A 12844-nucleotide genomic window follows, 5' to 3' on the forward strand; every position below is an offset into this window, starting at 1 on the left:
TTGAATTATTGAATAGCAAGAGGAAACTGGTGTTTCAAGGAGCAGGGTGCTTTTCCTGAGTAAACATTAACCTCTTTCGCATACGGAAACAGTGGTTAGCATACAAAGAGAGTTTCTGCACTATGTCATAGTTGCAAACCATTTAGATCACCAGGAAGCCTTGAAGATACGTATTCTGAAACCTGATAACCTTTCACTAGCATTAAAAGCATTTCACAAGATCAAGACCTGCCATCGAGATGTCTTCTCAAACATACCTATTGCTCAAGAACACAATGTTGTAACAGCTACAATGACGTTTTAGATTACTTTGATCCAGGTTGTGTATCTTGAAGTGAAGATTTCTGAGTAAGGTGGATCAAACACATCATGGTGGAATAGCTCCTCTGTAGGTTTTCAGTGTTGCGACTACGGAAGAGCCGTTTCCAGGGAGGTCTCAGTCCATTGCACATTACTCAGAGGATTTCAGGATTCCACAGCTGTATAAATCCTTTAATTAAAATTCCTCTGTGCGTGTTTTAAGGTAGGCTATGGAGTTCGTGATGTGGGTGGGTTGGTTAACTGTTCTTTCCATCTCCTGCTCAAAACCCCAACAGCTTTGCCAGGTGACAGTAACCACCTCTGCTACTGAGCTGCAGTTCTTGGCTCCTTTTTGAATTTCTGCATAGTCATATATCTCTCTGACAAGAATATACCTGCTGCCTTCTGTTTGATGGCTGTGCCACTGATGGATTCCTTCTCCAAAATCCAGCAAGGAAACCCTTCCAACCCAAATGAAGATCAATCGCGCCGCACCTGAAGTTTTGATAAATACTTTTGATCATCCAATAATGACTAATTGCTTCAGGAGAGCACAGTAATTCTGATGACACTCATTTATCAAACAAGGGAGAAGAGAAACTTGGACCTTTATAGCAAAGTCAGCCATCCCACTTCAGCAACTATATTTTATTTTATACAGTGCAGGTCAGCAAAGGGAGCCTCTCCTACCCTGTTCAAATTAATAGATAAGCTTCTCTGAAGCCTAAGAGTGAGCACAGTGTGAATGTTAGTGCAAATGATGCTCTTTGTCTACACAGTCTCTGTCCTTATCCAGTTCATTTGATGGCTGAAGGAGATTATCAACAGACATTAATAAGAAATGGCGAAAGCACATTGTCAGTTATAGAAGCTGTTTCCACATCTGCAAATGGTGAGCTTCTCAGGCTTTTCGCTGTCTTCTGAAACCCACCTGGCTAAAATAACCATGAGTACTTTGTGTTATGCCCATGGGAAGATGAATCCCCATGTGGGGAATACAGAGCTGGTAGCTGCACTTCTCTCATATGCTGCAGTGACCGTGTCTCAGATATGGGCCCTCTCTCTAGCTGTGCCTGACTTTGGGGGACCTTGCCAAAGTAGAGCCAGAGTTCTCCTTGCCTTCTGCTGGAAATGTGGGACCTACCTGCTGTTCCAGCTGGTTTTGCCACACAGTGCAGGTCACCCTTCAGCTGCAGTATCCAGGCTGACCTGCGGGTGGAAGTCCTGCAGAAGGAAAAGGGAGGCACACAGGCAAGTTTCTGAAACACTGGAAAGCCAAGGATGTTACCAAGACCCAAATATGGTGTCACTCTGGAGGATGTTCTGGAGGGACTACCTTGCAGTTCTCTTCCAGTGACACACGGTAATTGCACTTCTATCCTCTCTCAAGGTGTCGGGAGTGAATGAGTATCAGCTGCACTCTGTGGGCTGTGGAAAATGCCTGGTACAACTCTTCTCTCCCTTAGATGCATGCAGTGGTGGCTGAAGATAATACATCGGTCCATAAGCTACTGCTTTAGTTCACGCTGTAGGTTACTGTTTCATACTGAGCTCTAGCTATGGGAGCTAAGGAGCAAATACCCTACTTATTCTGTCATATCCATGCAAAATGATAACTTATTTCAGAACGCATTGCAGACAGTGGGGTGATAATCTTTTAGTTACCACAGAAAAACTGAGGAGGACTGGAGGATCAGAACCCTTGGACATAAGAAGGAATCAGTGACTGTCTCTGGTCAGCTCACCATTGAATTTCATGCTGTCTCCTTGCACATCTTTATGTAGCTTGCAGTCAGGAAGTGACTTAGCTGATACCTGCAAGATTTTCATGCTGTTCACAGGCATGGGTAAAATGCTGTCAATTTTAGGATGATAGCCATAGATGCTGGAAGCCTCAGAGACAAACCTACTTTACTTTGAAGGGAAAAAAGACTGCACTTGACCTCCTCCTTTGTGTAGAAACTGCCTCTGGAGCCAACTGGCCATAGTATCCAGTACTCCATCTTCATCTCAGCAGTCTCTATGGAGTTCTGAACTGCCGCCTGCACTTAGAAAATCTAAGTCAGATTTCAGATGCTGTGGATTGTTGTCACCGTGGAGGTCAAATGCGTAGAAGAGAGGAGCATCTATAGCAAGGATGCTTTAGAGGTGTACGCGTACATCACATACAATGCTATCTTTGTTACATCTTGATAATATATTGGCCACTTTTACTTTAAGCAGTAGCTGATGTGAACTTAACTTGTCCCAAGACAGTTCTCAAATAGAGCTCTGTATACATAGGTATATAACTCACTTGTTACCATTAGCGCAAGAGAGCATACTGATGAATACATTCAGATTCCAAGACTTGGGTTTTACTTTCTAAGGTTGCTGGTTATTATTCTGGCAAATCTTCATGGCATTAAGAATACTGCTCCTCAGAGAGCAATCTATAAAAGCCCCAACCTCATCCTTGTTAACATGGTCTTGATGCTATAGGAAGTATAGTGGGGAGCAAAGAAGGAAAAAAAATGCATGCATGAATATTCCTGTTATAATTCCTATATAATTCCCATCTTAATGATAGATAAGTAAATAGATAATACTGATTGACCTAGCAAGCCAACAACTCTAATAGATTCTTGGTAGAAAGGCAATAGCCTCATCTGCTGGCTCAGAGCAACCATGGAGCTGAGTGGCTGTTGCCTTCGTTGCCACCCCTGTTCTCTGGACAGAGAGAGAGACATTACACACCTGGTTCTTTCTTAGTTTGGCCAACGTAATGATTCCTGATAAGCCAGACAGCAAGACTGAAGAAAACAGTTAAAGATTTAGGTGAGAACATGGTTTGAGGGCTGTTTCTTTCTTAGGCTCCCCTTGCTTGCTGACATCAGTTTTACCTTGGAAATCACCAACTTTGATGTACTGATGGTTACCACACGCTTGAGTGATTAATTCAGTATGTAGGCTCTAGACCATCCAGATCCTTGGATATGAACAAATACCCTTTGTTTATGATAAATGAAATGATAATGAAAACCATTGTTCCTGTGTTGTGGTTTAGCCTTGGCCAGCAACTAAGCACCACACAGCCTCTCACTCACCCCCCCTCAGTGGGATGGGGGGAGAATTGCAAGGGTAAAAGTGAGAAAGAAACCCATTGGTTGAGATAAAAACAATTTAATAATTAAAAAGAGATAATAACAATAATTTTAAAACAGTAAGGTAAAGAGCAAAAAAATAACAGAGGGGAATATAAAACCCAAGAAAGACAAGTGATGCAAATGAAAACAACTGCTCACCACCAACCAACCGATGCCCGGCCAGTCCCCGAGCAGTGGCCCCCCCGTCAACCTCCCCCCCAGTTCTATTTCTGAGCATGACGCCATATGGTATGGAATATCCCTTTGGTCAGCTGGGGTCAGCTGTCCCAGCCGTGTCCCCTCCCAGCTTCTTGTGCCCCCCCAGCCTCCTCGCTGGTGGGGTGGGGTGTGGAGCAGAAAAGGCCTTGACTCTGTGTGAGCACTGCTCAGCAGCAACTAAAACATCCCTGTGTTATCAACACTGTTTGCAGCACAAATCCAAAACATAGCCCCATACCAGCTACTGTGAAGAAAATTAACTCTATCCCGGCCAAAACCAGCACACCCTGATGGATTTTTTAGAATCCTTCCCTTCTCCATGCTCCTGCCTCATAAGCCTGCTTCATGCACATAACTGCACCAATATTTGTGCATTCCTATTATCATAAACTTGTTACAATGTGAGCTGCAACTACAAAATACATTTTTTTCACTACACAATGCCGATCTTTTTTCTTTTTCCTTTTTTTTTTTTTTAACACTACAGCACATTAGACCTGTGTTAGTGGGCCAAAGTGGATGCATTTAGATACATTGCTTTGTGGTGAATGTGTTAGGAATTTGCACTGGCTGGTACTTCTCTGCCTTCATTCACTGTAATCAAGTAGATGATAGAAATTTTTTCTCTTCCCAAACACCTACAAAGAAGAAACGAGACTTTAAACTAAGAGGAGTCAGTGAGTGCTCTTTAGGTAGGATAGAAAAGTGGTTAACACTTGGCAGCTGGTTTCCTGGTTTTGTGATGACTTTTACTAACCTTGTGCCTCCTACTCAAGGGTTTCAATGTGAAAGAGGAGGAAAAACTTTGAATAGTGTCCTTCTTAAAGGGTTACAGCGCTAAGGTACAAGGGATACGTTTAGCCATGGTTGATGCTAAGTATTCAAGAAAGGACACATGCAAAGGGAGCTGACTTTAGTGAAGCAGAAGATGACAATGATGCCATTTCTTTTTTCACTTTATTTTTTGTTTTGGTTTGTTTTTTAAGTAAGTGCTGCGTTTGTGTGAAAGAGAAGCAGAAATGGATTGGCTGAACCCTACTTCTTTAAGGTGCCAACCTTTTTGTCACTAGCATGGTGGCAGTTTGCTCCTGTTCTGCAACAGCTCTTTCCTGTTGGAGTAGCAGCTATAGCTGTGACAAGTCTGTGCTATAATGACCAGCAGACAACAGTGGAAGGAGCTTATGAGAGAAGGAGAGGGATTTCTGAGTCTGTCAGGCTAATACGAACTCCAAACAGCTAGTCTGTGCCAAGATATTGTATCACGAAGACCATGGTTCAGTACAAACCACTGATGAACTGTTTATATCTCCCTCTTCCAAAGGGAAAGGACAAAGTATGGACTGTGAGACACCATACCTTATATTCTCAGTCTGTGAGGTGGTTTGCTTAGCTTTCTAGAGCTGTAAAACATCTTGCTTGTTCTAGTCTTTGCATTGTTCTTCTTGGTCCATCCTTGTAAAGATGTCAGGCTCTTCCATGACCTTCTGATTCTGGGATTCAGAATCCAAATCCCTTTCCTCCTCTGAAGGCATATCCTCTTCATTTTCTCAGTCTGTTCTGGATTAAAAAACATAAAAACAACATCAAAAAACCAAAGGAAGCTTTTTTTACCTATATTTACTCTTCATATTAATATGCATATTGTTCTGCCATAGCATAGACTGGAGCTTGTGCTTCGTGATTTCTGTGTTTTCTGTGTGCTTGCTTCTAGTTTTTAAAAGACTCCACAACTCCCTGATTTTCATTTTCACGCTTAAACAGTCAGGCTGTTTGGTAATAACCTTTCTGTTGACCAACACTTCCTGCAGGTGACAGCTCTGCCTGCAGGGGTATAACATTCCTTAGCTTTTTATTTAAAACATTATTTTAACCATGTTAATGTTATCTTCAATGGAACCATTGGCTATTCTGGTCTCAGAGGAGAGTGCTTGTTATCATGTTCTTCTGATAAATATTTAAACACATAACTATCAAGTTGCAGCTCTATTTCTTACTACAAGTGGTTTCTGGCAACGCACGCGAGATTACCCATTTTGTAGCTGCCTTCACAAACAATGCAACTCTGGCCGATGATGGTAATAATCCAAACCAAATACATATTTGTCTGCAGTGCAAAGAAACAAATCCATGCCAACCTTAGACTATGGTCTTACTATTTCTGGAATTGTCCTCCCAGATTTTTCATTCAGCTTTTTTTTTTTTTTTTTAACCATCCGTTGATATTTTTTCTCTATGTAGGTCCACTTATCCCTGCATAGCATGGTTCTGACCTATGGTCTAGATTTTTCCATGTCTAAGTATGCTGTATCGCAGATGTAACATTTCTTGCTTCAAGGATTTAGGAACAATCAGTCCATTCCTCTCCAACAAAACTCTAACAAGATTATTACAGGGATGATATATATGTTGCATAGAGCAACCAGTATCAAAAGCTGGTGTTACTTTTGGAAATTCTCATTACATCGTGGCTTCCGCAATGACCACCTCTTCTGAAAGGCTGAAAACCTCCTCCTGAACACTGGTGCACAGGAAGGGCTGTACCGAGCCAGGCTACAAGTCAAACTAGTCAGCATCCTCTGCTGCTGATGACAAGTACCATACGAGTAAGGACAAATTGCAAGAACAGGACAAATACAGCATCAAACATTCCTGAGAATACTCTCAAGGCCCTCTGCAATCAATAGTCTTTTTCTTGAGACAACCATAGAGCTTGTATTTTCCACGTTTTATTTCATCACGCACCATTGGGATCATATTCACAACATAATCTGATATGATCTCACAAAGCTGGCAGTGCAGTCGTCTTTGTGCAGCATACACTCGCCAGGCTATGCGGAGTTTGTTTTTCTGCTGTTTCATTCCCCTTACCAGTAAGCTTTTGTGAAATGGCTTTTTTCTTACAGGTATGGCTATGGGTGGAAGAGTGCTACTTAGCACCCTTATGTGTGCCCTGTCCGCACGTAGTCGTTCAGCATCTTGCGTATTCACAGTTTATGTTTTACAGACTTTTCTTTGTAGCGCTTATTTTTGCCCAGATGTTGCATGTTTCTATGGGTTCAAGACTGTCTAATACCATCTACTGTGACAGTCAGATTTCTCTTCAAAACTTGCAGCTGGTCTGATCACACATTCTGCTAGCTTTTCCTAAAGACTATTTTTCTATGGTTTGGCTGTCTGATGGATGGAAGTAAAGGCCTTGGAAGCAAATTTGCAAGGCGTGCTCCTATGCCAAGCTCTGCCTCTTTCTCATATAGACACAGCTAAAGACAAATAAACAATAACTCTGGATCTTGATACTTCAGGGGAATTGCTGCACTCTGGATCACATCTCTTCAAGGGCCGTGCATCCTCTCACTCATTGCTTTCTACCTGTTCTGCAGCTACTTCTACTCCTGCCTTTACATATTTTTTTTTAAACTCACAGTAGATCAGGAAGAAAAAAGTCATGTAACCTGTGTGTGCCTCAGTTTCCCATTCTGCAAAATGTGAATTGCAAAACTGAGCTCTACTTGAAAGGTAAATTAGAATAGAATAGAATAGAATAGAATAGAATAGAATAGAATAGAATAGGACTAGACTATTTCAGTTGGAAGGGACCTACAACAATCATCTAGTCCAACTGCCTGACCACTTCAGAGCTGACCAAGTTAAAGCATGTTCTTAAGGGCATTGTCCAAATGCCTCTTAAACACTGACAGGGCTGGGGCATCGACCACCTCTCTAGGAAGCCTGTTCCAGTGTTTGACCGCCCTCTCGGTAAAGGAATGCTTCCTAAAGTCTGATCTAAACCTCCCCTGGCACAGCTTTGAGCCATTCCCATGCGTCCTGTCACTGAGTACCAGGGAGAAGAGATCAGCACCTATAAGTTTAGATAATTCATGCAGAGTAATTTATTGATATTAATATGAGAAAGGGAAACTGGGTGCCAGTGCTACATAATCTACACTGTTATTAAAATTACATTTCTATTCTCTTGTTAATTGTTGTGCTTATTCAGATAGCACCTTTAGTAGAACAGCACCTGCCACACGGATCAGTATATAAATGCATAATAAAAGAGAATCCAAGCCTTTCCAGAGCTGTTGCTCACAGTTGGTTGGAGCAAGGAGTAAAGAATGGTGCTCCTTGGTCCCCTCTGTCACCAGCTCCTAGTGGCCTGGATGACAGGCTTTCCCATGAAATTCCTTTCTTCCTTCCCCCTCCTCTGCCCTTATTACAGCTCTTGATATATGTTACTGTAGTTATTCAAAGGACCAATTCTTAAGCTTCCTTTGACCCAGTTATTATGGTAGGATATCCACTCATCTACTTACCAAGGCAACATGCAAGACCGCGGCTGAGAACTCAATCTGAAGGATGCAAACATTTGTTTTGAGTAAGACCCTGCATGGGTGCCATTAGAGGTAGCTCAGGCAAAAGTAAACTCCCTCTATTCTGTATTCCAATTCGGAAAAGTTTAGGGAAAGAGTGTGATACACAGGAGAGAGCTATGATAAATTATCCTTAAGTTCGCACTCTCGCTCTGCATGCTGCATAGCCCTCAGGAGCATAAGTTAATGTTCCAGTAAGATGAAAAAGAGATAGAGTTTTGGGAGCTGGTGCCACCTATATACACACTGAATATCAATGTCATTTATTTCACCTGACATGCTTACACAAATATGTTAAACTTCAAGAAAATTAGCTTTTCATCTTACTCTAGAAAGCTGAATTTAAGCTTTGGAAAGAAACCACAGAGCAATTCTTTATTTGTTAGAAAGCTAGCTGCTTTCTAAAATAAGGCGCTTCTGAGAATAGATGCATTGATCAAAGTTGTTTTGATCAGGGGACCAAAGGCTTTGTTTTTGGCATGGGTTTCTGTTTCTGTTTGCTCTTTTGTTTTTTTCTTAGCTTGTTTTCCATCCTCCTTTCTCTTCCCCTCCCTCCCACGTAGGTTTGGTTTTGGTTTTTTTCTTTAATGCTGATGGGAGACAGCAGATACTGCCCAGCTTTTCCTTTCAAACCTGAGCGTCAGGACGAGCCCAGCGCTGCTGCGACAGCGCTGCGCAGCCTGGTTCAGCAGGCAACGCCAAGCGCTCGCTCTTCAGAGCCTGCTCGCCTGCGCCTTCGCTGCGCCTCTTGCCAGGACAGTTGCTAAGAGTAGCACTGCGGATTTGTGGTGTGTGCTTAAGCCTCGATCTTGGACCACTGTTGTAAGTGGAAGTAGGATCGAGTCCTTAATTCTTTTGGAACTGGACTGTGGTTTCCAGTCTGATTTAACACAGTCCGCAGAAGCCAGCGAATGGTCGTTGCCTTGCGTTCTTCGCTAGCCTCAGTTGTGTGACTTACAAATGAAGCCCCAGCAGCCTCAGTCTCAGTCCCCTGAGCCATCCCATCCCCATCTAGTTGGCATTTTTAAATTTAAGCACTTTTGTTCTCAGAAGCAGGTGAGATGCAAGATTAAATAGTCATTTTACAACCACCTTTCAAATCATTGGAGAAATCTCTGGCAGTTAAGTTAATCCTCCTCTCTCTCCCCCTCACACAAACACTTTGTATGAAAGTAAATTCTGCAACTAGTCGCCTAAATCCTCTAATCCCACCCGTCATGCTTTGAATCCTGGCAGATGGTTCGGTCGGTGCGGTCTGTGCCTACCCCTCCGCCCCGTGACGCCAGTGGCTCTCCCTGGCAGCGGCGGGAGGGCAGCCGTGGGCAGCGGGGTGAACCCCGCTCCTCGGGCTGAACCCCGCTCCTCGGGCTGCCAGGGCTGCCGTGCACAGCGCGGTTTGCAGCAGGGGGGAATTCTGTACGGGTACAGCCTGTAAAGGTCCGGGAGAGCTGCCGCCTGGCCCCGCAGGCTGTGGCGAGGGAGAAGTTCTGCTTCTGAGAAACATACAGTTTGGTCCCAAGATGGAAATTTTGTCCCAAGCTCCTGTTGCCAAGGAACAGAAATAGCCCAGGAAAATCAAAAGCCACTGGTAGGGACAGTTGTTAGCTGGACGTTGTTTGACACAGCTGGCATCACGGCATCGGGATGTGTAACGGTCCAGAAAATCAAAGCAAGTCTTGCCTGGACATGCTGGAGGACCGTTGATCAGACCTCTGCCTTCAGACACGAAGCAGTTAATACAAAGTGTTCATAATTAGACTTCATATTAGCTCTCAATTAAGGTGAATGAGGAGCGTTCACACCTCTCTCAGTGCTATTATTTCAGCCTTGCTGGCTGGCAGACTCCACAAGACAGCAATGTATCCTTGTCATAGGGACCAGCTGTCCCTGCTTAGGTGAAACAGTCCCTTTTTTGTCATTCTGTCCCATTAAAATAATTCATCAACTCTGATGCATTTTAGTAGGGGCTAATGGTGCGACCCTGTTTTCCCTTCAAATGTCCCTGTTAATTACTTCTACGTATTGCTGTCTGTGTTATATGGTAAAATATTTTGCAACTTTTCCTTTTTCTTAATTATTGAAAATTGAGAGTAAAACAGCTAAAAAAAAAGCCACAATAAACATCCACCCTGTTTCTAACACAACCCCTTTCTGGAGGTGGTAAATCACCATTGGGTTATTTTGTCTCTCCAAATACATTGCAGTTAATTGCTTTTTGGGCAGATGTCTATCACCACCCTCCGCTGGATGGAGTCCAAACAATCCAGTCATATATCACAGACCCTATGTTGTGAGCACCCTGCCTCCATTTTTTTGGATAGCAGGTAAAGAGGCAAAAAGGAAGGTTAGGAATCAGTAACTTTTAAAAAAATCCTGTTGAGTTGAATACCTCATGCTGAAAATATTTTAAGATATAGAACAAAGCTACATAGGTAATTTGTGGAAGGGTACACAATGATATCAAACCAGATCGTATGAAAAATTAGACAAAACTTTCAGATCACTCAAATATTTTTTTTCGATGTTAGTGAGCTAAATTTGAAGGGACAAATTCTTTTCTGTGTCCATCTAGGGGAGATCCACAACAGAAATCTCCACTTGTTGCTTTGAAGACCACTTACGCTACTCTCAAGGCTTGTGGTTACCTGGTGCAAAGTGGCTGTCACAAAGCACAGGCTGAATCTGGCCCCTTAGATTAGAACAGCATCTTTAATTATTGCCATGAAAGAAAAGGCGTGGTTTAAAAAGCCATTTGATATTTAAATATCTTCTTTGTAGTCCTTCCCGTTTAGACAAGTAACAGGGATAGCACACATAATGTTTGTTGATAGGAAGATCTGGAACAATTTTTTTTAACCTTTCGAGGCTTTCATATCACAGGGTGAGACGGAGTCACGCGATGGCCATGAGGGACAGGGCTGGCTGCACAACTTTGTAGCCATTCCTTCTGCCACGACCCAGGTTATGTGCATCACACCAGGCTGTACTGGCATAGGGTAGACATATCCCCAGAGCATCAGACCAGCGTGGAAGCAGCAGCCTCATCAGGTGTCGGAGCTGAGCCAGCCATCCTTGTTCCACGGGTAGAGCCTTTAGCAGTTGCCATCCACAGCACCAACCTTGGGCACCCCTAGGATGCGGCTCACGTCTTACTCTGAAACTCACACCCAAGGAAAGCTTAGACATCTCTGCTCTGCAGTGTGGGGTGAGGCTGCTGGAGCCCATTCAGACTGGTCCTGTGTCATAGCCTCTCTCTGCTGTTTCAGTAACCTTCATCCTCCCTGCATGCGGTGGTCTCTACTGCTAAGGTTTAGCACTTTGAAAATAAAGCCCACAAAGAACCTACGTCTTTAAGTGTCATTAAATGCATTTAAAATGTGGTCTTTAACTACTTCTGGAAAAAAATCAAAGCCAGCATGTGTTATCAGTCCTCATTGCTACAGCTTCCTATCCCTAATACAGAGATGAATGAAATGAAAGTCAATGAAATCAATATTAAGATGTGTCACAGATAGACAGACATTTACAGCTAGGAGAGATTTACATCTCTCCTCTTACCACTCTCTCCTGTCCTCACTTGGAAAGTGCCTTTCTCATATATAAGGACCTGAAAGATATGGCCTGTGGGACATTTCCATTGGGTCAGGAGTTTCAAGCAGATACACGTTTTAAAAAAAGGAAGCAGAATGGATTCCTTAGCCCAGCCAGCATTAATCTCTGTTGGACAAGTACCACACCCTTCTGTGGCATTCCTGTTGATAAAAGGGGAACAGACATCAGGGGGCATGAGACTCACGAAGACTGAGTTTGCTTTAACTGAATACCAAGGTTTGCCTCAAACCATCTTTTCTCATAAGGCACCACTTCCCCGCCTCTAGCAGAGAGGATGGCGAATGGGACAGACATGGCTGGGTTTCCAGCTGATTTCCTCACATCCCATATGTTTCTCGGCAAGAGGGAAGAACTGGCTCATTATTCAGAAAATTGAAAGATGCCCAGATTCATCAGTCATTTCTTCATGAAAGGCTTTATCATCTCTGCTGCGAAGGGGGTTCAGCTCTAGCGTGATTCTTCTCTTCCTTTCAAGAGGTTCTCAGCCTCTCTTTAATTCCTTTAAATTCAAATAAGTGAGTTCAGTTGGCGTGATAAAGATAAGATAATAGATTTACACCTGTGAGAGGACTCTGAAATTTACCTTTCACACAACCTCTTGTGCCGTGCCCTTATGCGAGTCCAATGCTAAGAAACTTTGGTGTGAAACTACGCAACTAAGATGCAGGCTCAGGGAGCAAGAGCCTGCTTTTCACTTGGTAGATAAATGTTCACTGAGGCTCATATCAAACTAAAAGTCTGGCTAAAATATCTCAAGTGGTACAAAATCATGAGGATTATACAAAAGCAGCTAAAAATTGAGATGGACTTGTGAAGTGAATCACACATGTACAGGCTAAGGTAAGAATTTTTTCATAGCATAATTATTTTCTGTTGGTCTCCAGACCGTTTCTTCTTGGAAATTACACATGTAAAGGTGCATGTCTAGTTATCTAAGCACAGACATGTGCAAACACAATTATTTTGCTTTGTTCTTCTTTACCACAATATGTGTTAATGATGAGAACGAAGCATTTTTCTGTGCTTTACATTCTCAAGATCCCAGAGGACGTTCCAAGTCTTACTTTCATACCAGGGACACTGACCCTGCTCCCACTAAAGCACGAGAACTTTCCCTGTTGTCCTCACGGATAGAAAAACTGGCCTTTTGCTTGATGATACAACTCATACACATACTTGGCTATTCTAATTTTTTATTTTATTTTATTTATTTACAGG

Source organism: Mycteria americana, chromosome 4, assembly GCF_035582795.1.
Source record: "Mycteria americana isolate JAX WOST 10 ecotype Jacksonville Zoo and Gardens chromosome 4, USCA_MyAme_1.0, whole genome shotgun sequence".
NCBI lineage: Eukaryota > Metazoa > Chordata > Aves > Ciconiiformes > Ciconiidae > Mycteria > Mycteria americana.